The sequence below is a fragment of the Dama dama genome, chromosome 21, assembly GCF_033118175.1.
Source record: "Dama dama isolate Ldn47 chromosome 21, ASM3311817v1, whole genome shotgun sequence".
Taxonomy (NCBI): Eukaryota; Metazoa; Chordata; class Mammalia; order Artiodactyla; family Cervidae; genus Dama; species Dama dama.
In genome coordinates, this window is record NC_083701.1 from 21184563 (window position 1) to 21211736 (window position 27174).

The 27174-nt window shown below is 40.9% G+C and overlaps 1 pseudogene; it reads right to left on the reverse strand.

The window, feature by feature from the left end:
* Positions 1 to 322: 322 nt before the first annotated feature.
* On the reverse strand, positions 323 to 21678 carry LOC133042191 (protein-L-isoaspartate O-methyltransferase domain-containing protein 2-like; annotated as a pseudogene).
* Between the last annotated feature and the right edge of the window lie 5496 nt (positions 21679 to 27174).

Consider the following 27174-nt stretch of genomic DNA (forward strand, 5'->3'; position numbering starts at 1 on the left):
AATTTCAATTTCAGTTTTTCTTTCTGATTCAGACACGTGTACCTCGCATAAGGAACAGTCTCCCGGCCACCTTCGCACACAGACCTCAGTGTTTCCTGAGAGCCTGAAGTCAGCGCCTCCTCCAGGGCACTCATCCATTTGAGAAAACATTCTCCCTTGCATCTTACCTTGTAAGCTATGTTCACAGAAATCAGACAGAGGGAGAAGTGCTTTAGAGGACAGTCAAGGACAGACTGGATGCAGAGCCGAGCCCCTGCTTGCCCAGCGCACCTGCGCGGGTGGTGCTCCAGGCAGGCTGGGCCTCCTCCCGTGGACCACAGACCTACTTTACTCTGTAATAACGCAGGCAGTACTTCAGGGGATCTGGCAGAGGGAAGCTCAGGACCTTCTCACGCAGGAAGTTCACCGGGGGCTCAGGGTTGGCGTCCGGCGGGGGTGGTCACCTCTTCTTTCCCCTCCACATCTCCAGAGCCATTGTCATCAGAGGGGTTGGAGATCCCACTGGCGAAGACCTCTTTGTCCAAAAAGACAACCGTTTCCACTCGGCGGCGGCAAACTCTCCTTCATTTAAAGTTGGGAGTGTTCTTCAGCCTGTTCCCGCTTCTGTTCCCTGCTTTCTGGTGAATGATCTTCTTAACGGTGCCCCAGATGGCGACGCGCGCCAGGTCCGGGAGGCTGTGAACCGCCAGGGGTGTCACGTAACTGGACGAGCCTCAGTTTCCCTGACTGACTGGCAGGGCTAGATCAGTGTAGCAGAGGAGACAGCCAAGAAAAACCAAGAAACCTGCTTCTTGGTTTCCCAAGCAGAAGGGCCAGTGAGTGTTATCTTCGTTACTTCTCTTGCAGCAGCAGGACCAGGAAGCCCCCAACCTTGAGGAAACTCTTTGTCTACTGCTCCTGCTCCTTCTGCATGCCCGCCCCACATTCCACCCGGTCATACTGAGAACAATCTGGAGAAATCTCCAGGCCATTGCCAGTAATGAAGGAGGGTTCAGAGAAGTCAAACTTGTCAGAACTGTCGCTTGTCCTGATGAAGTCCAGCTTCTGCTTTGCCTACTCTGTCACATCTGAATGGAGTTCTACCACGTGGTTCACACCAAAGGGGCCGACAATGAGCCCCACCATGGAGCTGAGGCAGCCAGTGCCGCTGTCCAGGTTCAAGAAGGAAAGGCCAGGCTGCAGGTCCAGGGCTTCCATCAGCTCCGAGGAGATGCACAGAGCAGAGAGGTGGATGTTGCTGTGCTTCCAAGCCAAGTCTTTACATGCGTTCTCTAAATTCTTCAAGGTAATAGTCTGCACGGTCAATAGCTCAGAAAGCCTGCACCACCAGCTCTGAGCAGATGCACTGAGCCTCCTTCAGATTGTCTATCAGCTCGTTGTCATCCTCACCAGTACTTAAGGCACTTCCTATCTTCGAGATCACGCTTAGGCAGAGCTGCCGCTCCTTGGGCGGCCCTCACCCATTCGCCTCCCACCATGCAACCTGAACCTTTGCCGCCATAGACATCCCAGTCTTGAGTCTTCTTGATGCACAGTTTCTCCAGATGTGAAAATATGATGCATATTTCATTCTTCTTTCATGAAACGTGACTGTCGACAGGCTTACCATTTGGAATACTGATTTCCCTTCTACACAGAGCGCTCATGTTATAACTTCATTTAAGGCACTGTAATTTTGAAAACTGATCTCTCTTTTTACATTGAGAGTGACACCACTTTCAGTGACAACAACCTCAGGAAATGTTTGCCAAATCAGTCACATGCCTAGTGAGGGGTGTACTACTCTTCTTATTGACCAAAATATATCATCAAGTCGGGAAATTCTAATAGAGAACCTGAGACACAACACTTTTTTACAAAAGTGAAACAGTTGTGTTCCAAGCCGGTCTCTACTCAGTGGTTTGGAGCTAAACTTTCTAACCTGACCTTCATTTTGGTGCACCTGTTTTGTGTTCTGTATGCTTGTTTGCAGTCTGTCCATCTCATCTTGCATTTCTACAGTTGTACCAGGATTCTGGTGCACCTCGGTGGCATCAACCAACAGAATGGAGTCAGACTGGAGCCCTCAGGGAGCATTTGTCCAACTCCTCCCTGATGTTGATAGCGTCATCAAATGTCTATTTATATAGATAAACTGCAACTAAGCAAAAACCTATCCAAGCAAAAACCTTGGGTAGATCAATCTACCCAAGGTTAATCAACAAAATTTGTAAATATGTGATGGACGTTCAAATCCAGGTCAGCCAAGCCTGGATGTTTCTCCTAAGCCTGTATATTTTCTACTCATAACTTGATTATAAAATTACTGAGTTGTGTATTTTTCATTTGCACAGGTAATTCCTCTTTACCTTTAGAGTTAAGTCACTGACCCCCAAATTGCCCTGTTCTGCTTCTAATTTATTCTAAATAGAACACAGTTTAGCAGGGTCAGGAGGAAGAGAAATAGCATGTAGAGCATGCCTGCTGTGTGCCAGGTATACATAAGCTAGAAATTTCACAAATTTTAATCATTTCCCACTGCAGCCTCCATCTAGCTTTTTGAAGGAAATCTTAATCTCATTGGGAATTAGAATTACACAGTAGGTTCTGTGAAGTGAGAGATGATAGTCTATCCTAGGGGCTTCCCTAGTGGTTCAGCTGGTTAAAAAAAAAAAAAAAAAAAACTGCCTGCTAGTGCAGGGAGACATGGGTTCTATCCCTGTGTTGGGAAGATCCCCTGGAAAAGGGCATGACAGCCCACTCCAGTATTCTTGCCTGGAGAATCCCATGGGCAGAGGAGCCTGGCAGGCTATAGTCCATGGGGTCGCAAAGAGTTGGACACATCAAAGCAACTTAGCACGCATGCACGCAGTTTGATACACAATTCACTAAATCAAACACTTCACTGTCAGCACACCCTTTGGCAGTTTTATTCCTCCAGTTTTAATATTCAGTTCTTTTCTCAATCAAATGTTCTATAGTTTCAAATACATACCTTTATTAAAAGTTTTAAACATGTATCTTTGTTCAGAGTCAAGTCATGGATTTTCCGAAAGGTGTAACAGGAGCAACATTATATTTAAATAGACAGCTCCAACTGATTTATTAAAGTATTGCTTTTTAAAAGATGAGCAACACTAATCAATTCTAATGATCAGTAAGCTCTGCAGTGTGTGAAGTTTGCCATGCAGGTTGTGGTCTATAATGAGCCTGTATGGTTTTCTGAGCTGAATGAGTTTGGTTTTTAAAGTCGTTTTTTCTACTAAAATACTGAGATTACAAGATTGTCCTCTTGAGTAAAAAACATGTTACTATCTTTCTCTTGCTGAGGCTAGGCCATTTTTGAAGCTGGAAGGTACCTGCCTTGCTGAGGGAAGGTAAGTAGCTGTGGTTTCCTGAGAATGTTAAGTTCCAGTGACAGCCCTCTCTGCCCCAGGCCCAGCAGATGAAAACTATTCAATTCTAGATCCAGTACACAGCCAGACACATTTAAAACCTTGAACTATATTTTACAAAAAGATGTTTAATATCTAAGATATTTGATAAAAATTTTCCCCATAGGTTAGGGTATCAAGAAGGACCACTCATATCTCCAGATTCTAAAAAGTTATTGATTAATGACACTTGTCAAGGGCTTAGAAGGTTATGGCATTTTAATCAGATTTACACTTGGAAACAAATTTCCCCTCTTTTGGAAAACACACAGTTTTATCTCAAGATAAAACAGCATCAGTTGAATGCAGGTTGACAATTTGTGTTCGTGGAGCTAGACAATTGATTTAAACTTTGATCTTTTAAATTTTCTGTGACATTGGAGACATTTTGACTCTGAAACATTCCACAGCTGTATCTTACTGGAAAGGTCCAGGAAAAGGTGACAGCTGATATCGGTATAATACTGATGGAAATTAGACCCTCTCCTGGTTCCTACAGCTGTGTATCCATGTATTATTGAAATGAAGGAAGGATGCTATAGAGAACTGGGCTGTGCGAGATGCCCACACTATTTATCTTCACCTGCTCTGACGTATTCCCTGTCCTTTACCTTCTACCTCATCCTGGTGGCAGTTTTTTAACTGTGCCCCCCATCCTCTTGTATATTCTTTCAGTGCCTAACTTTCACCATGATTTTGTGACAGTTAGTCACTCTATTTGATTGCTTTTTATACATTCTTTATAACCTCTGCTGACAGAATAAATAAAATCTTCCCAAAGCGTTAGATACAATGATTTGAATGCAAATCCTCTAGGAACCTCTACACAATTTTTCAAGCCTATGTATCATGTCATGTTTTGACTGTTTTATTACACTTACTCAATTTAAGTTGAATTAGGCAAGTGCTAGGTCTTATTCTTCCTACATTTCATTTTTTCCTCACCTACAGTCTAGCACAGAACATGCTCAATCAAGGTTCGTTGAATTTAATTAAATTCCTTTTCCATGGAATTTGGGCTTCCCTTGTGGCTCAGCTGGTAAAGAATCCACCTGCAATGTGGGACACCTGGGTTCAATCCCTGGGTTGGGAAGATCCCTTGGAGAAGGGAACCATTACCCACTCCAGGATTCTGACTGGGAAATTCCATTGACTGGGTAGTCCATGGCCTCACAAAGAGTTGGGCATGACTGAGCAACTTTCACTTCACTTTCCACGGAAAGACATTCTTAATTCCATTCAACAGTTCTTTTTCAGTGTCCATTTCTCCAACTCACCTCACTTCAACTCACAGCATAATAGACAAGTAAGTTTCTTCTCAGGTATCATGACATATTTTGCTTCTCCTGATTTTTTGCCTGTTTGTATACTAATCCAAGCAAAGGTGATTGCCAAAGTCTTGAAAGTGGAGGAAACTCAGCTAACATGAGCCAGTTTACACACCTCAGCCACACCCTGCAACAGCGGTGGTGCTTCCCACTCGTGTGTCAACGAGTGCCTCCACCTGTGTAACAAGGGGGACCCACAGTCTCCTCTGCAGCAGGATTAGAGGGGGACCACTGCAATATAAGCTCCAGAGCCTGGATAAGATTGTCACAAATCCATTTAAATGAATTGGAACATTTAAATGTTCCATTTAAAATGAACTAGAACATCTACATAAAGAATCAAAAGGTTGCTGAAAGAGCTATCAAATCTAAGGGTTTCCCAGGTGACACAGTGGTAAAGAACTTGTCTGTCAATGCAGAAGATGGGGGTTCGATCCCTAGATTGAGAAGATCTCTTGAAGTAGGAAATGGCAACCCATTCTAGTATTCTTGCCTGGAATATTCCATGTACAGAGGAGCCTGGCAGGCTCCTGTCAGTCCATGGAGTCGCCAACAGTCAGACATAACTGAAGCGACTTAGCATATCAAATCTAAAATTCTCAGGGCAATATTGTAACATTTAATCTAAGCTTCAGTTTGCTAATGTGGTTGGCTTTCTTGAAATCCTGCACTTTACCAGTGGAGACCTTGTCATATGGCTGTGAAAATTTTTAAGTTTAGTGTATGTGAGTGGAAGCTGCTAATCCAAACTTTCTTTTCCAATGTTATAATTAGGCTTCCCAACCATCCAGTATTCTTAATAATAGCATAGCTGCCATCTTGGCCAGAATATAAATGCCAACAAGGAAATATGTTTCTGGAATGAAGCTGCGTTTTTGTTTTTACCATGCAAGCATGCAAAAAATGAGGCATTTGGATTCAATGATCTGAAATGACATGTCGAATATTCTGCATTGATAACACTCACTTTTTACTAGCATTATTTGTTCACCCGTTACTCTGAGTTCAGTGATCATTGAATTATTTTTTTTAATAAACTTTTTTATTAATTCTGAGTATAAATGTCCTCAGCATGGTTTCTGGTTCCCTGACTAGCTGCTGGTCACGTCCTGACACCTCCTCCCCAAGTTTGCTGCATTTATAACCTAACCACATTGTGTTCATGATTGTTTACTAGGTTTTTGCCTCTGTTTCTGTCTAGAATATGACCTACAACCACACAATTCTGCCTTTTCAGAGAAAGAAAAATATTGCGTAACATCCCTTATATGTGAGATCTAAAAAGAAATTATATAACTGAACTTACAAAACAGAAAGAGACTCACAGACTTAGAGAACGAAATTATGGCAACCAGAGGGGAAGGATGAGGGGAAGGGATAGTTAGAGTGCTTGGGATGGACATGTATACACACTGCTAAATTTAAAATGGGTAACCAACAAGGACCTATTGTGTAGCACAGGGGACTCTGCTCAAGGTTATGTGGCAGCCTGGATGGGAGAGGGGTTTGAGGGAGAGTGGATACGTGTATATATACGGCTGAGTCCCTTCATTGTTCTCGTGAACTATCACAGCATTGTTAACTGGCGATACCCTAGTACAAAATAAAAAACTATAAGGCAAAACAAAACTGTGTCCTTTTACTATTCAATTCTCACTGCCTTGCCAAGGTCATATATAAGCCACTTAGTAAATGTTTCCTGAAGAAATGAGTGAATGAGCCAAATCATAATAAGTTGCTTCTTATAGACCCAATTTCAGTCACATATTTTTTTCCACTGTAGTCGTTTTACAGTATGCTAATGATTTCTGTAACTTGACTATGTAAAAACTGGGTGGATGGATGGATGGATAGATATAGATTAATGATATAAAAATGAATTTTACCAATTTTAACCTCTTCTCGATGAATAACATCTTTTAACTTTGATCTAAATTGTACATGCTTGGTTTATTTTATATTTGTGCTTGAATCTTGTTCATAAATAATTATTTTTTAAAAAGGTGTCCTTGAAATAATCAAATAAGTGGATTATGTAGTTGTTTTCCTTTGACCATTATTCTTAAAGATGCTTCCAAATCACAGATTTCTGAAAAGAATCTCTTTATTTCCATTAATTTAAAAATGATGTGAGTACACGGTCATTCTGAAGTCCATTGAATGCCTTTCTCTACTTGTCAGAGAACTAATTCTGTATTTTTTTTCCATAAAGGTCTTTGCAGGAAGATATCATTAATGTCCGTTCCTTCTCTTTACACCATCTGACCTCATTTGTAAGTTTTCTTCCAAACATAGCTTGCATGGCTGGGTGCCGAGTCGCACAGAATCACAAACATACATTTTGCTCTGAGCTTGTCTTCTCTGCCTTCCACAGTTCAAGAATCATTAACCTGATTTATAACTTTCCCAAGTTTCTTTTTACCTCCACTTTCCCATTTTTAAGGTGTTTGGTGAGTTTACTTTTTTTTTCCATTTTAAGTATCTTTCTCTTCATCACAAAACAAATCAATTGTTTTAATGCACTAGCCTGGGGGCAAGAAAAGCTGCCAGACCCCTGAGAGGAGCCGCAGCCTCCCTTCAAGTCTGAAGACTTAAAGAGAGAGTCTGACAGGAAGAGGGGGAGCAGCCATGGACTCTCTCAATACAGGGGGCCCAGCACACAGCCCAGGACTGACCAGGAAGAGAGATGTCCAGAGCACAAGCTATACATTTGCAATGCTAAAGTGGATGATTAAAAAGCAGGATTAGTCCGGCACTTCAGGGGAATAAAAAGCTATGACAAACCTAAACAGCATATGAAGATGCAGAAACATCACTTTGCTGACAAAGGTCCTGTAGTCAAAACTATAGTTTTTCCAATATCATTTGTGGATACGAGAGTTGGACAATAAAGAAGACAGCACCATAGAACTGATGCTTTTAAGCTGTGGTGCTGGAGAAGACTCTTGAGAGTCCCTTGGACAGCAAGGAGATCAAACCAGTCAATCCTAAAGGAAATCAACCCTGAATATTCATTAGAAGGACTGATGCTGAAGCTCCAATACTTTGGCCACCTGATGCAAAAAGCCAACTCATTGGAAAAGACCCTGATGCTGGGAAAGATTGAGGACAAAAGAAGATGGGGGCAGCAGAAGATGAGATGGTTGGATGGCATCACTGACTCAGTAGACATGAATCTGAGAAAACTCCAGGAGATAGTGAGGGACAGGGGAGCCTGGAGTGCTGTGGTCCATGGGGTCTCAAAGAGTCAGACGCGACTTAGTCACTGAACAATAACAACAATATGACAAATAGTATATATATATTTTCTATGAGAGTAAGCATGACTTTTGGAAAATGTAAAAAAATTAAACAGAATTAAGTGCAGTAAAGAATATGGTAATCTAAATTTGCAATATGCTGTAGGGACAAGCAGAAAGTGATTATTATAAAGATATACCAGTTATTGACTAAAAGCCCATGGGGTCTCAAAGAGTTGGACACAACTTAGTGACTGATAAACAACAGTCCGGCACATTTATTTTTTTTATTATAGTAACATTTTATATAACACTGGAAGGTGTGGTAATAACTGAATAAAATCCACATTTTGTATAATTACATGTATATGTGTGGGGTTACTCAGTCATGTCTGAATTTTTGCAACCCCATGGACTGTAGCCCACCAGGCTCCTAGGTCCATGGGATTTCCCAAGCAAGAATACTGGAGTGGGTTGCCATTTCCTCCTCCAGGGGATCTTCCTGACCCAGGGATTGAACCTTAGTCTCCTGCATTGGCAGATGGGATCCGCCACCTGAGAAGCCCCATAATCACATTGAATTATCCAAATAATTTTTAAGATAACAATAACACCACCACCAGGAATGAGTGATATGATGAAAGGCATGGGGAGCCAATATGGTGGCTCCAACAGACTAATATTAGGTGAACACAGAAAACAGGTAAGTGCTGGGGATAAGCAGGCATTTCACACTAAAAAGAGGGAGCAGGCTGGGCATGATGAAGGAAAACTGAAAATTCAAATTATGAAATAGAACTGAGAAAATATGTGATTCAGGAAAACAGGAAATATAAAACACACAACAGTCTTAGGTACCAAAGAACCACAGGTTTGAAGGGGTTTTTTATTTTGTCCTTTATCATTATTTTAGTAGCTAAGATAGTTAACATTGAACCTGGTGTTCTTGAATAGAGGTGAATTTCAGTTATTTTAAAATTTGCACTATATATTCCAACTGTTTTAGAATATATTAATACATTCTCCACATATTTAATGACACCATTTTCAACATATCATGGCTTAAGACAAGGAAAGGGGTTGACAGAGTGTTATTCATTACAAAATTCTTGTAATTATTTTCAAAGTCTAGTTGGAATTTTTGTAAACAATGTATTAACCTGAATTAATCTGAAAAGTAAATTATCTTTTAAACCTTTTTCTTCTTATATAAATTAACGCTATTTGTGGGGATGTATTGATTTGACTCAATCAAGCAACACTTGTAAAGTTAATGAAAACCAGAGTATCTGCAGATTAAACATAGAGGATGACTTGCTTCCTGATGTTGTGTCAAGTACAATGTGAGTATTGCTGTTAAATCCTGTTTTCCATTATTGCTGCAAAATGTTATTAAAAGCATTTATGAATTCAAATGATTAAATCTTTTGACCTCCACAAATGAAATAATCCCTGAAGACAGAGCATCAAAATTCTAATTTTCCTTCAAACCACTGGATATTTGAAGACTCTAATTAATCCATTAGTTTTTTTACAGGATAAAGTTCATCTTGATTTTGCATCCATTTTAATAACTTGAAGACTTCAAGAGCTGATTTAAACTTTTGATAATTTTGCTTGGGATGTGTTATTATATGGAAAGATTTCCTCAAGCTGTCATTTGCAAATACATAATCTAAGATACTGCAAATATATTAAAAGTAGCAAAAATGCAATAACCACAAATAAAAGTATGAAAAAAAACACAATAATGTGTTTGCCAAATCCCTTTATCTTATTTTCTTTTCACCCTGGCATCTTTTACATATGGCAATGCTAATGTGAAAACAAAGTCTCCTGCCAATAAACCTCTTTAATTTTGCCATTGCTGTTGTTCAGTCTCTAAGTCTTGAGCAATTCTTTGTGACCCCATTGACTGTAGCACACCAGGCTCCTCAGTCCTCCATTATCTGCTGGAGTTTGCTCAAATTCATGTCCATCGAGTCAGTGATGCTATCTAACCATGTCATCCTGTGTCACCCTTTTCCTGTGTCATCCTTCTCCTCCTGCCTTCAATCTTTCCCAGCATCAGTCTTTTCCAATAAGTCAGTTCTTCGCATCAATTGACCAAGTACTGGAGCTTCAGCTTCAGCATCAGTCCTTCCAATGAATTTTCAGGATTGATTTCCTTTAGGATTGACTAATTTGATCTCCTTGCTGTACAAGGGATGCTCAAGAATCTTCTCCAGAACTACAATTTAAAATCATCAATTATTTGGTGCTCAGCCTTCTGAATGGTCCAATTCTCACATCCTTACATGACTGCTAAAACTACCAGCTGTAGTATGAATAAACTATTTAACCTCTCTAATCTGTTCAGTTCAGTTCAGTTACTCTGTCATGTCTGACTCTTTGTAGCCCCATGGACTGCAGCACTCCAGGCTGCTTCCCTGTCCATCACCATCTCCCAGAGGTTACTGAAACTCATATCCATTGAGTCAGTGATGCCATCCAACCATCTCATCCTCTGTCGTCCCCTTCTCCTCCCACCTTCAATCTTTCCCAGCACCAGGGTCTTTTCCAGTGAGTTAACTCTTCGCATGAGGTGGCCAAAGTATTGGAGTTTCAGCTTCAGTATCAGTACTTCCAATGAACACCCAGGACTGATCTCCTTTAGGATGGACTGGTTGGATCTCCTTGCAGTTCAAGGGACTCTCAAGAGTCTTCTCCAACACTATAGTTCAAAAGCATCATTTCTTTGGTGCTCAGCTTTCTTCACAGTCCAACTCTCACATCCATACATGACCACTGGAAAAACCATAGCCTTGACTAGATGGACCTTTGTTGGCAAAGTAATGTCTCTGGTTTTTAATGTGCTATCTAGGTTGGTCATAACTTTCCTTCCAAGGAGTAAACGTCTTTTAATTTCATGGCTACAATCACCATCTGCACTGATTTTGGAGCCCCCAAAAATAAAGCCTGACACTGTTTCCACTGTCTCCCCATTTATTTCCCATGAAGTGATGGGACCAAATGCCATGATCTTAGCTTTCTGAATGTTGAGCTTTAAGCCAACTTGTTCACTCTCCTCTTTCACTTTCATCAAAAGGCTTTTTAGTTCCTCTTCACTTTCTGCCATGAGGGTGGTGTCATCCTCATATCTAAGGTTATTGATATTTCTCCCGGCAATCTTGACTCCAGCTTGTGCTTCTTCCAGCCCAGCGTTTCTCATGACAAGACAACCTCTCTAATACCACTTTTAAAATATTTTATTCAGATTAGAGCAGGTAGTTCCGATGCAGAGCTGTGAATAGTTCTGAAACCTTTACTTCACAGAAACTCATCCAATACCCATCTCTAATATTTCACAATAATCACTCTTTAGGCAAAAGCTTTCAAATGTGCTTGAGATGCCTGAGAGGAAACTAGGAGGGAAGACTAGACTAATTCATCAATCCTAAGATTCATTTAAAGGATTGTAGGGTTTATGAAAAATGTTTATTCATAAAGTTTGGCCAAATGTGTTTGACTAATCATTTATTTAAGACCCAGCTTAATTCCACATCCACATCTTCATTCACTCCATGACTACTGTTCCTGCCGTGTACCAGGTACTGACCCTACTACAGTAACGGTTGAGGTACATTCTCCAGGAATGCATCTTCCTTTGCTCAGCACCATGGGGCATCTTGGTTTTCCTGCAGTCCTCACAATGCATGCTCTCTGCTGGTCACTTAACCTGCACTGACCCACATTGTATATTCCATATGGAGTCCACCTCCTCTACCTGAACTGTCAGCCCCTGGAGGGTGGTGGTCTTATTCAGTATACAGCAGGGTTCCCAAACTCTGGGATCTAATGCCTGATGATCTGAGGTGGAGCTGATATAATAATAACAGAATCATTGTGTGTGTTAAGATGCTTCAGTCATGTCCAACTCTTTGCAACCCTATGGACTGTAGCCCACAAGGCTACTCTGTCCGTGGGATTCTCCAGGCAAGAATACTGGAGTGGGTTGCCATGCCCTCCTTCAGGGGATCTTCCCAACCCAGGGATTGAACCCGTGTCCCTTTTGTCTCCTGCATTGGCTGACAGGTTCTTTACCATCAGTGCCATCTGGGAAATCCAAACAGAAGTGTACAATAAATGTTATGTGCTTGAACCATCCCAAAACCAACCCCCACTCTTGGTCCATGGAAAAAGGGTCTTCCAAGAAACCAGTCCCTGCTGCCAAAAAGGTTGGGGACCACTGAATACAGCACTGATCAGCATCTGTGAAGATGCTGGGGATGCTGTTAGCCTAGAAGTTGAAAATGTGTTATCTATGTGTATGTTCTTCGGCTTCCAACTAGTATACAGTGTCTTCCTGCTCAATTTCCCAATGCCCTACTTGGGCTGACTGGCTTGTTGCATGCATACTCAGTTGCTTCAGTCATGTCCAACTCTTGTGACCCCATGGACTGTAGCCTGCCAGACTCCTCTGTCCATGGGGTTCTCCAGGCAAGAATACTGGAGTGGGTTGCCATTCCTGTCTCCAAGGGATCTTTCCAACCGAGGGACTGAACCCCATCTCCTGAGGATCCTGCTTTGCAGGTGGGTTCTTTACCACTGGGAAGCCCCCCACTGACAATTTGAACCTATTCCAGAATATCCTGATAAAGTAACAAATAGGGCAATATTTCAAAATCCATTTTCCAATTCCAATCATGAGGGAAATTTTTCATAATATATTTATATCAGAGACTTAAGATATTGATTAAGGGAGGGAAATTCATTTAGAAGGAGTAGAGTCTCTAGTATATTGTCACCCTGCTTCTTTAACTTATATGCAGAGTACATCATGAGAAACGCTGGGCTGGATGAAGTACAAGCTGGAGTCAAGATTGCCGGGAGAAATATCAATAACCTCAGATATGCAGATGACACCACCCTCATGGCAGAAAGTGAAGAGGAACTAAAAAGCCTCTTGATGAAAGTGAAAGAGGAGAGTGAAAAAGTTGGCTTAAAGCTCAACATTCAGAAAACTAAGATCATGGCATCTGGTCCCATCACCTCATGGGAAATAGATGGAGAGATAGTGGAAACAGTGTCAGGCTTTACTTTTTGGGGCTCCAAAATCAGTGCAGATGGTGACTGCAGCCATGAAATTAAAAGACGTTTACTCCTTGGAAGGAAAGTTATGACCAACCTAGATAGCATATTAAAAACCAGAGACATTACTTTGCCAACAAAGGTCTGTCTGGTCAAGGCTATGGTTTTTCCAGTGGTCATGGATGGATGTGAGAGTTGGACTGTGAAGAAAGCTGAGCACCAAAGAAATGATGCTTTTGAACTATAGTGTTGGAGAAGACTCTTGAGAGTCCCTTGAACTGCAAGGAGATCCAACCAGTCCATCCTAAAGGAGATCAGTCCTGGGTGTTCACTGGAAGTACTGATACTGAAGCTGAAACTCCAATACTTTGGCCACCTCATGCGAAGAGTTGACTCATTGGGAAAGACCCTGATGCTGGGAGGGATTGGGGGCAGGAGGAAAAGGGGATGACAGAGGAAGAGATGGCTGGATGACATCACCGCCTTGATGGACATGGGTTTAAGTAAACTCCAGGAGTTGGTGATGGACAGGGAGGCCTGGCGTGCTGCGATTCATGGGGTCGCAAAGAGTCGGACATGACTGAGCGACCGAACTGAACTGAACTGAGAGTCTCTAGAGTGAAAAATTATTGCATTTAAGCTCTAGATACATGGCTTTACACACAAAGTATCTTCAGTTAACAATGTTTACTTAGTATGTACTATGTTCAAGTTTGTATCTCATTATGGTTTTGATCCTTTATATATCTTTTTTGGATACAATGTCTAGTCAGGTTGATCCATAAGGGAACCTGGCATCCAGGCCCCAACAAGACAGTTATTTTGAGACATCAGTCAGCCATTTTCTCAGTCAGCCTCAACACTTCATCCCTCAGATTTATTGGCCTCTGTTCAGTGAGGAGAGCTTAAACATTTTTGTAAGTTAAATATGAATTAATATTCTTATAAATATTCTCTCACATTCTATAGATGTTGATTGTTTCCATTGCTATGGAAAAACATTTTAGTTTGATGTAGTCCCATTTGTTTATTTTTGCTTTCTTTGCCTGTTCTTTAGGTGTCAAATACAAAAACTCAGGGCCAAGATCAGTGTCAATGAGCAGTTACCCTACATTCTCTTCTTTCTGGACACCTTAAATATGTACAATTTTTACACATGATCATACTCCAGTCAGGCTGGGGAAAGTAAAGAAAAATTATTCAACAAAATTGAAAACAATGTGCAAAACATAGATGTTGTACTTATAAAAAATACAGCACCCTTGTCAGTACACTAAGGATCTAGGAACAGCTAAATAAACCATTATAACAATGACATTAAGGACTGTCTTGAGGTTTGTGTGGAAAGCAAAGGAAACACATGGGAAGCACATCTATTCTATTTTGTAGGATTCTTTGGAGAAAGACAGGAAGAAATTAGCTGAAAAGAGGAAAATAAAGGACAAGCAAAGTGTCTCAGGAGGAATAAACTGGGAAAGTCCATCGACAAGAAGGACTAGAGTTTATTGATTAAGCTCATGGGAATGTCCATATTCCATCTTAAAGCAGAGGAGTAAGACTTATGTATCCATTGCCCTCAGGGGTTTTGCTTGTAAAGATCAAATCTGATGAAAGTATGAGTGTGCATGAGCTTATGGGTCTTTCTAACTTCATTAAGGTAGTTTCTATTTATAGTAAAGACTTATTTTTAAATTATTATTCAATTTACTTAATTTATAGAAATACAAGTCAACATAATTTTAAGTCATTAAATCTAGTTTATAAATATCACTCTATTTATAAATATAGTATAATTTATCAAGTCATTTATAAGGATTTTATATCTTAGATAATTAAAATCCTTTATACATTGTAAACATTATAAATTTAACATATCCAATTTCCTAAATACTTAATTGTCTATCTAACAAGCAAAATGCTTCCAATTATTAAATAAGTCTTATAAATCTAATGAGTTATGCTCATAAAGTTGATATATTACAAGTTCTTCTAAATATTACAAAACTGCTTAAAATCTTTGTGAACATTCCTTTATAGTTTTCAACCATAAGTGTTAAGGTAATTAATCTTGTTACACATTTCAAACAGAAAAATAAAGTTTACCTGTTAGGCCTCTAACATTCCAAGTTCTTTGAAGCATAAGTGGGATATGGTTTACATGCTCAGTCATGTCCAACTCTTTGCCACCCCATGGACTGTAGCCCACCAGGCTCCTCTGTCCATGGGATTTTCCAGGCAAGAATACTGGAGTGGGTAGCTATTTACTACTCCAGGAGATAATAAATAAAGCAATACTAAATGTTTTCAGTTGTTCTAAACAGAACACAAAATTATTCAGAAAATGGGCTTGATTTTCTTCACGTTTCATATTTCATTTCAATTCTTCTGGAATTCATATTCAATATGCTTACCCACTGACAATTATTTACCATTCCAAAGAAGTCAAAATTTCCTTTTCAGTATTTTTGTATCACCCTCAGATATATTTGACCAGGATGATGGCTTGATTCTTGCTCTAGACGCTGGTTGAGAGCAGGAAGTCCAGTGGTTACAAGAACAAAACTCCCTAACCACCAAGACCACAGTGTCTACAGACTTATCTGACTTTTACCTGAAACTTACCAACCGAAGCATGCCATCCATTGATTGAATTAAACAAGTCTATTTACTGCTTAACTGTGTCCTGAAGTAATATTCCTCTTCTTCCCATCTGGTCAGACCACAGGTTCTTTAGCCAGTTCCTGACACCCCCACTGGGCTCCCTTCAATCCTGGGAGTCCGTCATCTCAGCCACATCACTGATGTGTGATCCTGCCAGGCACTGCCCTGAAGACTGGGTACAGCTGACAAATGCAGGACTTTCTTCCATGAGGCTTATGTGCTAGTGGGTTAGTGTCCCGCTAGGAGTTGGAAAATTAAATAAGATCATAGAACAGTAACTAGTGACTCCTTTCATTAGCTGGTCAGGTAAGCCCTTTTCAAAAAAAAAAAAAAGGCCAGATCTGTTAAAATCAGAGCATAGAGCTACCTGGAGAGAAGGAGAAGCTAGTAATTTGGGGTTGAACATACCATACTTCAGTGTCTGAAAGTAAATCAGTCAGTCAGGCCGGGACACAGTAAATTAGAGAGAGAAAGGTTAGAGAGAACCACAGCCAGGTCTTGCAGACACTTTTAAGCAAAGATAAATTTGAGACAAAAGCCACCAGGGCTGTGACCAAGTGTGGTGTGATCACATTTTAGAAAAATCTCTGCATTGATGATTGTGTGAAAAATGGGTATTAAAGATTTAGAATGAAAGTAGTGAGACAAGGATGCAATTAATCAGGTGGTGGATGGTGGTGAAATAAACATGGATGGTGAGACACGCGGACTCAGGCTGTCTCCTGGGCACAGAATAAGTTAAGACATGCTGACAGCCTGACTCTGAGCACTGATCAACAGGAAAAAATCAATTACTGCTGGGGTATTACTTCAAAACTTATGCTTTGAGAAGCACCACTGTGGGAGCTCTACATGGGGAGTGTTGAGTTTGAAATGCTTATTTAACACCCAACTGGAATTGTTAACTGGCTATATCCCAATACTGTGGTGTTGGAGAAGACTCTTGAAAGTCCCTTGAACAGCAAGGAGATCCAACCAGTCAATCCTAAAGGAAATCAGTCCTGAATATTCATTGGAAGGACTGATGCTGAAGTTGAAGCTCCAATACTCTGGCCACCTGATGCAAAGAACTGACTCATTAGAAAAGACCCTGTTGCTGAGGAAGATTGAAGGCAGGAGGAGAAGGGGACAACAGGGAATGAGATGGTCGGATGGCATCACTGATTCAATGGACATGAGTTTGCGCAAGCTTTGAGAGTTAGTGATGGACAGGGAAGCCTGATGTGCTGCAGTCCATAGAGTCACAAAGAGTCAGACATGACTGAGCGACTGAACTGCTACCTCAGCACAAAATAAAAAGTTTAAAGTTTGGGGGGGGAAAAAACACCCAACTGCAGACATTAAGGGCACAATCTGATATACAGGTCCGGGATGTACAGAGACATGTCAGGACTTGGGGATATATATATTGGAGAGTCACAACCTATAGGTGTATTTAAGCCATGAAACAGTTGAGATCACAGACAGAGCAAGTGGATGGCCAAGATAAATGTGCCCAAGAGCCAGAGCAGCAACATTTTAAAGACAAGAAGAAAATGGTGAAGACAAACAAGGGAAAAGAAAAGAAAGGAAATTCATGGGAATATTGTATACGAGGAAAAACTGAATTTTTCTTTGGACAGAATCTCAGGGGGAAAAATGGGTTCAAGATGGAAGACACAGTGAAGTATGTCAAATACTGAAAAGCATCTGGATGAGCTTAAACAGAGAAACAAGCGCTGGATTTGTGAGGACACAAGGTGAGGCCAGAGCCTGGCCAGGGAGGGTCTGGGAGTGTGCAGGGATAGATGAAGACATTATTTTGACCTGATTTAGGAATTAAGACCAGTGTCTAAAATCCCTCGAGAACGTGGCCCACACTGATTAGGTGATCACTTGCGCTGTGTACATGGGCATCCACTTCCCTGGTGCTATTGCCAAAACCAGCTGAGCCCAAACTGTTGTGTCTTCCATTAGCCTGTCAATTCAGTGTAATGACCTCTCAAATGGGCTTTCCTGGTGGCTCAGTAGTAAAGAATCAGCCTGCAATGCAGAAGCCGCAGGAGATACAGTTTCAATCTCTAGGTTGCGAGGATTCCCTGGAGGAGGAAATGGCAATCCACTCCAGTATTCTTGCCTAGATAATCCCATGGACAGAGGAGCCTGGTGGGCTATAGTCCATGGGGTCGTGAAGAGCACCTCTCAGATATGTCTCCACTGAGGAATGCCATGAAACAACCTCAGAACTTCTTTGTGGTCTTTGGGAGAGGACTCACCACTAACACTGGGTCACCAGGACACAAACTGAAAACCCCAGAGAAGTGACTGGGCTAAAGGAGGTATTCCCCTCAAGCCAGAAAACTTCCATTTCTGATTTCCCTGCAGGTGTCTCATTCCCAGACAGAGTCTTTCATACAATAGAGCTAATCCAGTCCTCACGTGCTGCTTCATGTCATACATAACTGATGCCCCAGCAACAGAACGTCTTGATTCATGGCCACATGGAATGTGACAGCTCTATCATGTGGCCTTTTCTCCCGAGATGGTGATGGCATTTCTCTAGGTCCCTGGGAGAGAACTAGGATCATACACATGCCCTAGAAGCCAGAAACTGGGAGCATGTGGTCAGTTACCCAAAGGATGAATCAGGAGCATCTCATCACTTCTTTTCAGCAGATTATCCAGGAGGAGTATTGAGGCAGTAGAAAAATTCCTCTCCCATGATGAAACAGAGATTTCTCTCTGTGCTGGCTTTCATTCGGCACCAGGTCCAAGAAGGTCAGCTCAGTGTATTGCTCCCTGGCGCTGAGTTACTCTCATGGAAACCTGTGGTCACATACTCCTGGGACCATGACTGGTGTGTGAGTCACTGTCTGTTTGCCATGATCTTCCCTCGTGCTTTTATTGTCTGTCTCAACCCCATCCTTGGCCAGAAGTGGTCGTTTATCCACTTCTAACATAGAGCTTAACCACCAGGCCTGCAACAGTCAGGGACTCATAAGAAACCTTGACCCCATACTGAGGAGGGGTCCTAGGATTCAGCAGTTACAGAGTTTCAGCGTGTGCTCACTCCTGTCCAACTCTTCAGGACCACATGGACTGTAGCCACCCAGGCTCCTCTGTCCATGGGATTTCCCAGCCAAGAATACTGGTGGGTTGCCGTTTCCCCCTCCAGAGTATCTTCCCAATCCACTGATCAAACTCAATTTTCCTGGGGCTTCTGTACTGTTAGTTGGATTCACTACCACTGAGCCACCTGGCAAGCCCCACAGAGTCACAGTCCTGCCTGGTAAGTTGCTTACTGTTGGAGCCATTTTCACAATTACCTGTGAACTGGTGAGCCTTAGGAAATTCAAAGGAAGTCATTTAATATCAAACATAGAGTTGAGTGCCATATGCGTCCACTGCCAGCACCTTCCACACATACGTGCAAATTTAACCACAAACCCGGGACCACTGAATCAGGCAGAATGAAAGGAATATTTTGAGGGGAAATAAAGATGTATACAACTGCATCCTTCCCCGAGTTTCCATCCAGAACACGGAGTCCGTGTCTCACACCCCCTCACATTCATCACAAAGGCTCGGTCAGCTGTGAGTCACCAGCCCTGCGAACCGGTTTCCACTCTGTTTATGTAACAAGTCTTCACGTGGCTCAGTGCAGTTTTCAATGTGACAGCTGCTCTGAGGGTGACACGGAGTGTGGTCTGTTCATGGCATTATGTGTTATTGCCTTTTCCTTTTGTCTTAGACAACTGCAGATTGACTAGATGGAGAATTTGCTGTTTTCTAACCTTTTGCTGCATTCTCCAGGGAGGCTCGTGTTAGGAGTAAAGAATAAGTTAGAATAAATGTGCATTTCAGTCAACACTGCTTGTCACCCCCACACAAAGCAGTTTAAAGGCTGGCCATGCACTCACACCTCTTTCTGGGGGCCTCCATCTACAGCATTGATGATGGAGGCTATCGCTTATCACATCAATTGTTTCCTCTTGCCTGAGTCCGTTTGTCTGTAACACCACAGACTAGGGGGCTTGCAAATATCAGAAATTTTTCTCACACTTATGGAGGCCAAGTTCAAATTCAATCACCAGCCTGGTCAGTTGTGGTGATGAGCCTCTTCCCACTTCACAGCCAAGCCTCCCCACTGGGTCCTCACAGGGCGCAAGAGGCAAGGGACCACCACGGGGTCTTTTTGTAAGAACACTCATCCCATTCACATGGGCTCCAACCTCAGGACCTCATGTGCTCCCAGGGGCCCCACTTCCTGACACCAGCGTCTTCAAGGGCCAGGATATCGACATTGGGATTTGGGGGGACTCAAACATTCAGAACTCAGCACCTTGGACACAAGAAATGAGTGGTCTCCCCATGCAGGGTGAGTGACTGAAATGCCTGTCAGCCTGCATATCCCATGAACTAAGAAACGAACTATGCAACTTCCTTCACGTTGCAAAACCCCCTGAGCTAGTAACTGGGCGGGTTTTTTTTTGAGCAGGGGATTGGAGGGTGGACAACTACATGATCTAGTTGAGTTTTCATAGATGCTTACACACATGTAACCCCATATTTTCCTGTCAGTGTATGCTTGATGTCTAGATGTAACCAGAAGACAAACTTTCAATGCTTATATTATTAACACAATATTTGTTCTGCTGTTGCAGTTCAGTCACTAAGTCCTGTCTGACTCTTTGCAACCCCATTGAACTTCAGCATGCCAGCCTCCCCTATCCTTCACTATTTGTGCCACAGATTAATGTAATATACCTATAAATATTTAAATCCCTCACTAACCAGCAGAAATAAATACACTTCAACTTCAAAACTGTTATAATATTCAGTCTCTCATCCTATAAAGAAGAGCATTTACTACTTAAACATCAACAAAGATATAAGTTCTGCCCTAGAGACTTGTGAGCTCCACCACTTTCTCTGTTTTTTGTTTTGTTTTGTTTTGTTTTGTTTTTTTGGTTGCTTCTTTGTTTTTACAAAATATGTCTTCCCCTTAAAGGATCTAAGGCTATATAATGTAATATATTATGTTATATAGCTGGCCTTAAGGTACTTTTAATAAAGTTCCCCATTAAATGATCCTGATACATCTCTCTTAAATACGGAGTCTTCTGAAAATATTCCAAGGAAATTAACATGAGGAAACACAGAAGCTGCTCCTTTTAACAGGATGAAAATTGGGTAAAAAAAGAAATACCAATGAAGCATCAATACTTGCGCAATAAGAGAAAAATAATGAGATGGCAAGTGAATCCTGCAGAATACTAATGTCATGTGACATCTCTCTCAAGTCAAAGATGGGCTGATACGACTGACGGCTCAGTCTTTGCTCTCCAAGCTCAGCAAGTACCAGTCTTCAGGAATCAGTCTGCAGAGGCAGGCGGCAGGCACAGGACTTCCTTGGCAATGCCGACATCTGTAAGAAGCCCGAAGGAAATATTTTTGTCTAAAGACTGACAAGTATGAGTTTCACAAAATTTAATTTAAAAAATCTATGCATGCCAATCTTTAAAAATAATAATAAAAAGATGATAGACTTGTGAAATAATCTCAAAAATGCATCATTATTTCCAGGACAGATAAAGATGCCAAATTGGATATAAATAAATTGCAAAAGGATTACATCTAATCAGAAGAACTGAACCATCAGAAGAACCATCAAAAGAACTGAATATCATTAAGATTAGTGTGACTTTTTATTATCTGTATTAGAATTAATTAGAAGAATACAGGAGAAGCATCATTGAGATCAAGTTAGACTTCACATATCTGGGAACCAAAATAACCATGGTTTACGCAAGATAGTGATTTCTTTCTCTCATAAAGAGTTTGAAAGTTGGACATGCAATCATATTGATGGCAATTCCTGACTGTCATCCTAGAAGCAGTCTCCAAACCTGTATTCTATCAGCCTCAGCACAAACAGCATCCCTGAATTACCTCAAGCTCCAACATGGGTACCGGGAACTCGGTCATTCTGTGAGTTTAACAGGCTGTGAAAAGGAGGAGAGAAGATACAGGAAGACGGACCTTAGGAAGAAAGGTTGAAACCTCGCAGAAAAATGTCACTTCAGTATCATCACCTAGTTAACAAGGCCACATCTAGGAGAAAGGATGAAATCTTTCAATAAAATAGCAATATGTCAACACTAGGGTTTTACAACTAAAGAAGGAGGAGAGAAAATAATATTTTGGCAACTGGCAATTTAAGCCATAAAAAGGAAAATAAGGAATGTATGTTATTATTATAACTGTTAAGGAGACAAATTTTTGTTTGGAGTCAGACACCCTAGATTGAATGCAGGTTTTGCCAATTTCAAGGTTACAGACATGAACTAGTTATGTGTACACTCAGGCCATAACTACCAACTGTGAAATGGAAATAAATAGTGATAGTACTTCCCACAGGACAAAATAAATTAATGTATTAATGAATTGCTGGATTTGATTTGCTAATACTTGGTTGAGGGTTTTGTATCTTATTTCAAAAATAAGATATTGATCTGCATTTTTGGTGGGATTTTTTTGTACTCTGTCTAGTTTGCATGCATGTCTGCTAAGTTACTTCAGTCGTGTCCAACTCTTTGCAGCCTCATGGACTGGAACCCGCCAGCCTCCCCTGTCTATGGGATTTTCCAGGCAAGAATACCGGGGTAATATTAACCTCATAAAATGAGTCGGTATATCTTTCTTTTTCTTCTATTTTGTGTTTGTAAAATTGGTCTTAATTCTTTAAAATTTTAGCAGAATTCTTCAGTAAAACCATGTGAGCCTGAAGACTTCTTTCTTAGGAACTTTTAAATTACAAATTCAATTCCTTTTACCATTATATCAAGATTCAGCTATTTTGCCTTGGTTGAATATTGGTAGTTCATGGTTTTTGAGGAACTGGTCCATTTCAGCTAAGTTGGCAATTTATGGAGAGAAAAAGCTGTCTGCAGAATTTCTTTATTACCTTTTTAATGGCTACAGAACCTGAAGAGATCTGGCTTCATTCTTGATATTGGCGATGTTTGTCTTATCTCCTTTTATCTTTGTCAGTCTTGCTAGAATTTTCCAATTTTGTTGATTTTCTCAGAGAAATAATTCTTTATTTCATTTTATTTTCTCTATACTTTTCCTGTTTTCAATTTTATTGAAATCGATGCTTTGTTATTTCAAGAGGATATCTCATTCTACTTAGGTTTCTAAAATCTCCCCACACCTTAATTATACTTTTCTTGAATATTTCTTTCGCATTCAGTCAACATCCTGTCATCCTGGTGGTTATCATATTTGCTTCAAGTATAAAGTATCATTTGAGATCTTAAAGGAAAAAGAAGGGTCAATCATAGTTATCCTTATTTCCACTCATTCCCATGTTTTCTTCCATTTCTAAAGTTCTAACCCTTCCTCTGTTCAGGGAACTTCTTCAGCCATTCTTTAAGTGTAGGCTTGTTAGTAATAAATGTTCCAATTCTGCTCTGCTGAGAATGTCTTGATTTCTCTTTATACTTAGAGATACCTTTGCTGGATGGAAATCAGAGCTGGCAGCTCCCTCTTTCAGGGTTTAACATGTGAGCTGCTACATTTATGCCTCCATGGTTCAGATGAATCATCTGTTAACCTTCAAATTGCTGTTCCTGCAGGTAAAGGGCCATTTCTCCTAAGACGCATCCAAGTTTTGCTTTATTTTTGCCTTTATCATTCAAAAGATTTAGTTATGATCTGTCAGCATGAATTTCATTGTGTTCATCATTTCTGAGGTTTATTCAGCTAGCTAACTATAAAAGGGGTCAGAATAGGCCACCCCAAAATATGCCACTTTGGGAGAAGGATTATTTTGAGCTGAGTGTTTTTGAGATGCAACAATAGATGTGGAAGGAAACCTCCCCAGAGGTTCCCTCATCTGACTGAAAGTAGAGACTTCCGACAAAAGAGGACCGCCATAAACCCCTCCCTTGGGGAAGTTTTAGGGTCATGAAGAAGACAGGAAGCTGGCACCAGGATAAAGCTTCACAAGCAAACCTTGTGAAGAGAGTCTTTATCCTGCATATATTCTTCCTAATATAGCTATGTATCCACAGTTTACAGCCTCTATGGTGGTTTAGTCTCTCAGTCGTGTCCAACTCTTGTGACCTCACGCTGTTCAGTCCCTGAGATTGTCCAGGCAAGAATTCTGGAATGGGTTGCCATTCCCTTCTGCAGGGGATCTTCCTGACCCAGCAATTGAACTGGAGTCTCCTGCATTGGCAGGCGGGTTCTTGACTACTTTGCTACCTGGGAAGCCCTTTTTAGGCTCCTGGGTCAGGAAGATTCCCTGGAGAAGAAAATGGCAAACCACTCCAATACTCTTGCCTGGAGAATCCCCATGGACAGAGGAGTCTGGAGTGCTGCCGTCCTTGGGGTCACAAAGAGTCAGACACGACTGAGCACACATGCACATTCAGAAGCCTAAAAACCCTTTTCCTTTGTCAAGTCACATCTTTACAATTTATCACTCCATATTAAAAAGGGTATATAAGCTCTCAGACCTTTTCTAGGAAGTTCCCTGTGTCATGTAAAAATTAGTATTAAGTAAAATGCATACTTTTTTCCGAATACCTGTTCTATCTGTCCATCTTCTTCCACTTATTGATTCATACATGCACACATCTTTTATTCATATTAATCTCAGTTATTTTGAAAACTATTTCCAGTGAAAAATAATATGATGAATTATTAAATGCAGCGCATATTCCTCAAGGCTGAAGATCTAAATTTTCTTATCGGGGAGTGCTTTAAGCACGGGTTTTCACAAACCAATCACCTACTTTCTTTGTCTTTGCCTTTTTTATATATGTCATTGTTTTTGAAGATGCCAAGCTCATCTGTGGTTTTTTACAGCACTTTTTGAAATGTTTGCTTCAGGTGAGAGTTGTTATTTTGACAGAGTCCTTTATATCCTTGGCCTGATGACAATATAGCAATTTAGAGCAGCCAAAAATTCTCTTTTGTCATTTTCAAAAGAATAATCTCCACTTGCATTGTACTACCTACCAGTATATCAAAACAATTCACTTTATTGTACGAAGGAATATGTCAGAATCCACAACATGAAATATACAAGTTTAAGGAAAGATTTTATTTGACTTTATTCTACATATAGAATAATTAATAGCCAGAATACAAAACTAAACACTCACTTGTACTTTCTGAGGAAACACATTTTCTCTATGTCTTCTCTTCACATTGAGAATTTTTATTTATTGAAGTCAAATCCTTAAAAATACCTTGGAGTCCTCAAAATTTTCCTGGATGGCACTCGACATTGCTGATGTTCTCAGCTCTTTGCCTGCAGCTTACGCTGTGGCCTCACTTTGGCACCCTCAGTCACTCTGGTTTCCTTTGGTTGAGTCAGGTTAGGTTAGGTAAAGACAGGTTCAGCAAGATTAGGTTAGGTTAGGACTGGTTAGGTCAAGTTAGGTCAGGTTAGGTTAAGTTAGTTAGGATAAATTAGGTTAGGTTAGGGTTGGTTAGTTTAAGTTAGGTTAGGATTGGTTAGGTTAAGTTAGGATTGGTTTCAGTGTGAGTTTAGACTTAGTGAAGGGACTACACTGCACATCTCTTCCATAGACTTGTCCTCTTCTCTGTGGTTTACAAAGTAGATATTCATCATCTCTAAAATTCAGTGATCTATTTTTTCAGCGAGTAATTTGTCACTCACGGAACTCATCACTGAACACCTAAATCTGATACTAAACAGTTGCTGGTTTGAAATATTCTACTTAGAAAAATAATTAAGTTCATTTTGTTCCAGATATTGTTGTTGAGTCACTAAGTCATATCCGACTCTTTGCGACCTCATGGACTGCATCACACCCGGCTTCCCTGTCCTTCACTATCTCCCGGGTTTGCTCAAACTCATACCCATTGAGTCGATGATGCCCTCTGACCATCTCATCCTCTGTCGCCCCCTTTTCCTGCCCTCAACCTTTCTCAGCATCAGGGCTTATTCCAAAGTAATGTTATTACTCACAGGTGTGTAAGACATTTCTACAGAATTCCAGTAAGACACGCGTAATGGATCTGCTCTTCCTCATGAGTAAAGCAATGTCCTGCCCTCTGGGGAGCATCTTTCTCTGCTGGGTGAGCACAGAGCCAGCAGTAAGGATGCACTCGAGCACCCACAGGTGCAGGAGGTCAGCAGGTCTAGCTGCAGCAGCAGCCTGTGATCTGACCCACACCGTTTTGCATTCCCAAATAACACAAACAAACCCTGAGAGCAATTCATACCAAAGGGAATTCATACCATCCGTTCATAAAAATAAATGAACACACCAAAAACATTTGGTGTTTCTCCTGTCTACAGTGAAAGAAGTGTTAGTTGCTAAGTTGTGTCAGATTCTTTGTGATCCCATAGACTGTAGCCCACCAGGCTCCTCTGTCCATGGGATTCTCTAGGTAAGAACACTGTAGTGGGTTGCCATTTCCTTTGCCAGGGGATCTTGCCTACCTAGGGATCAAACCTGCATCTCCTGCATTGGCAGGCAGATTTTTTGCCGCCTGAGCCACCAAGGAAACCCTTATTTGAAAATAAATGGGGCTTCCCTGGTGGCTCAGAGGTTAAAGCATCTGCCTGCAATGAGGGAGACCTGGGTTCAATCCCTGGCTCAGGAAGATCCCCTGGAGAATAATCTAATTCTAAAATATGAGCATCTATTTAGAAATAAATAAGCAGTGTAGCAATAATGTGAAATTAGGTGCTCATTTTGGAATCACTAAATCCATATTATTGAGTCTTAGAACTCTACTGTGAGATTTTTTTTTTTATGGTTCTGAAAATTTGTTCTTTATTTTGATATAAAAATATAAATCTTTAGCCTATAAAGAATGTTATTTGTTTTCATATTGTTGTAAAGCAAACTTATAGGAACATCTGCTATCAGTTCAAAAGATGCCACACTTTAGAAAAAAAGTCACTGCTACTTGGATTCAACAAACATCAGGGTAGAGGAACAAATATCTCTGTCTCCTGATTTTTCCATAATTTTACTAAATCATCACTAGGGAAGCTAGTAGTGGGGATGTTACAAAATTATGCCAGAATTTGGTAATGATGGTGAAACCGGCCATTCAAGTCCAGCTAGGTCATGACCTTGTACAAATGCTCTACTTGATACACTACAGGCCGGGCTGGTGATAGATTTGAGTTATAACGTATAGATTCCTTTCAGTTACAGTTGCAAAGGAAGTCTTTACATTCTTGAAGTAAGCTAGGAAGCAGGCTGCTGATCTGGATTTGCTCAGATGGAAGACACTTGACAGGAGTCCAGTTGACAGGCTGTTGAAATCACCAGGCCTGTGCTTGTCAGGTAGTTTCAGGCAGCTGATCGGGACACCATCTCCAGATCTTTGAGTGATACATTCGATGTCCTCATGGTAAAGTTGTGGCCATGGCTGCATTAGCTCTGGCTATTGTCTTTTTTTTTTTTTTTTTTTCTTTGATTTTAA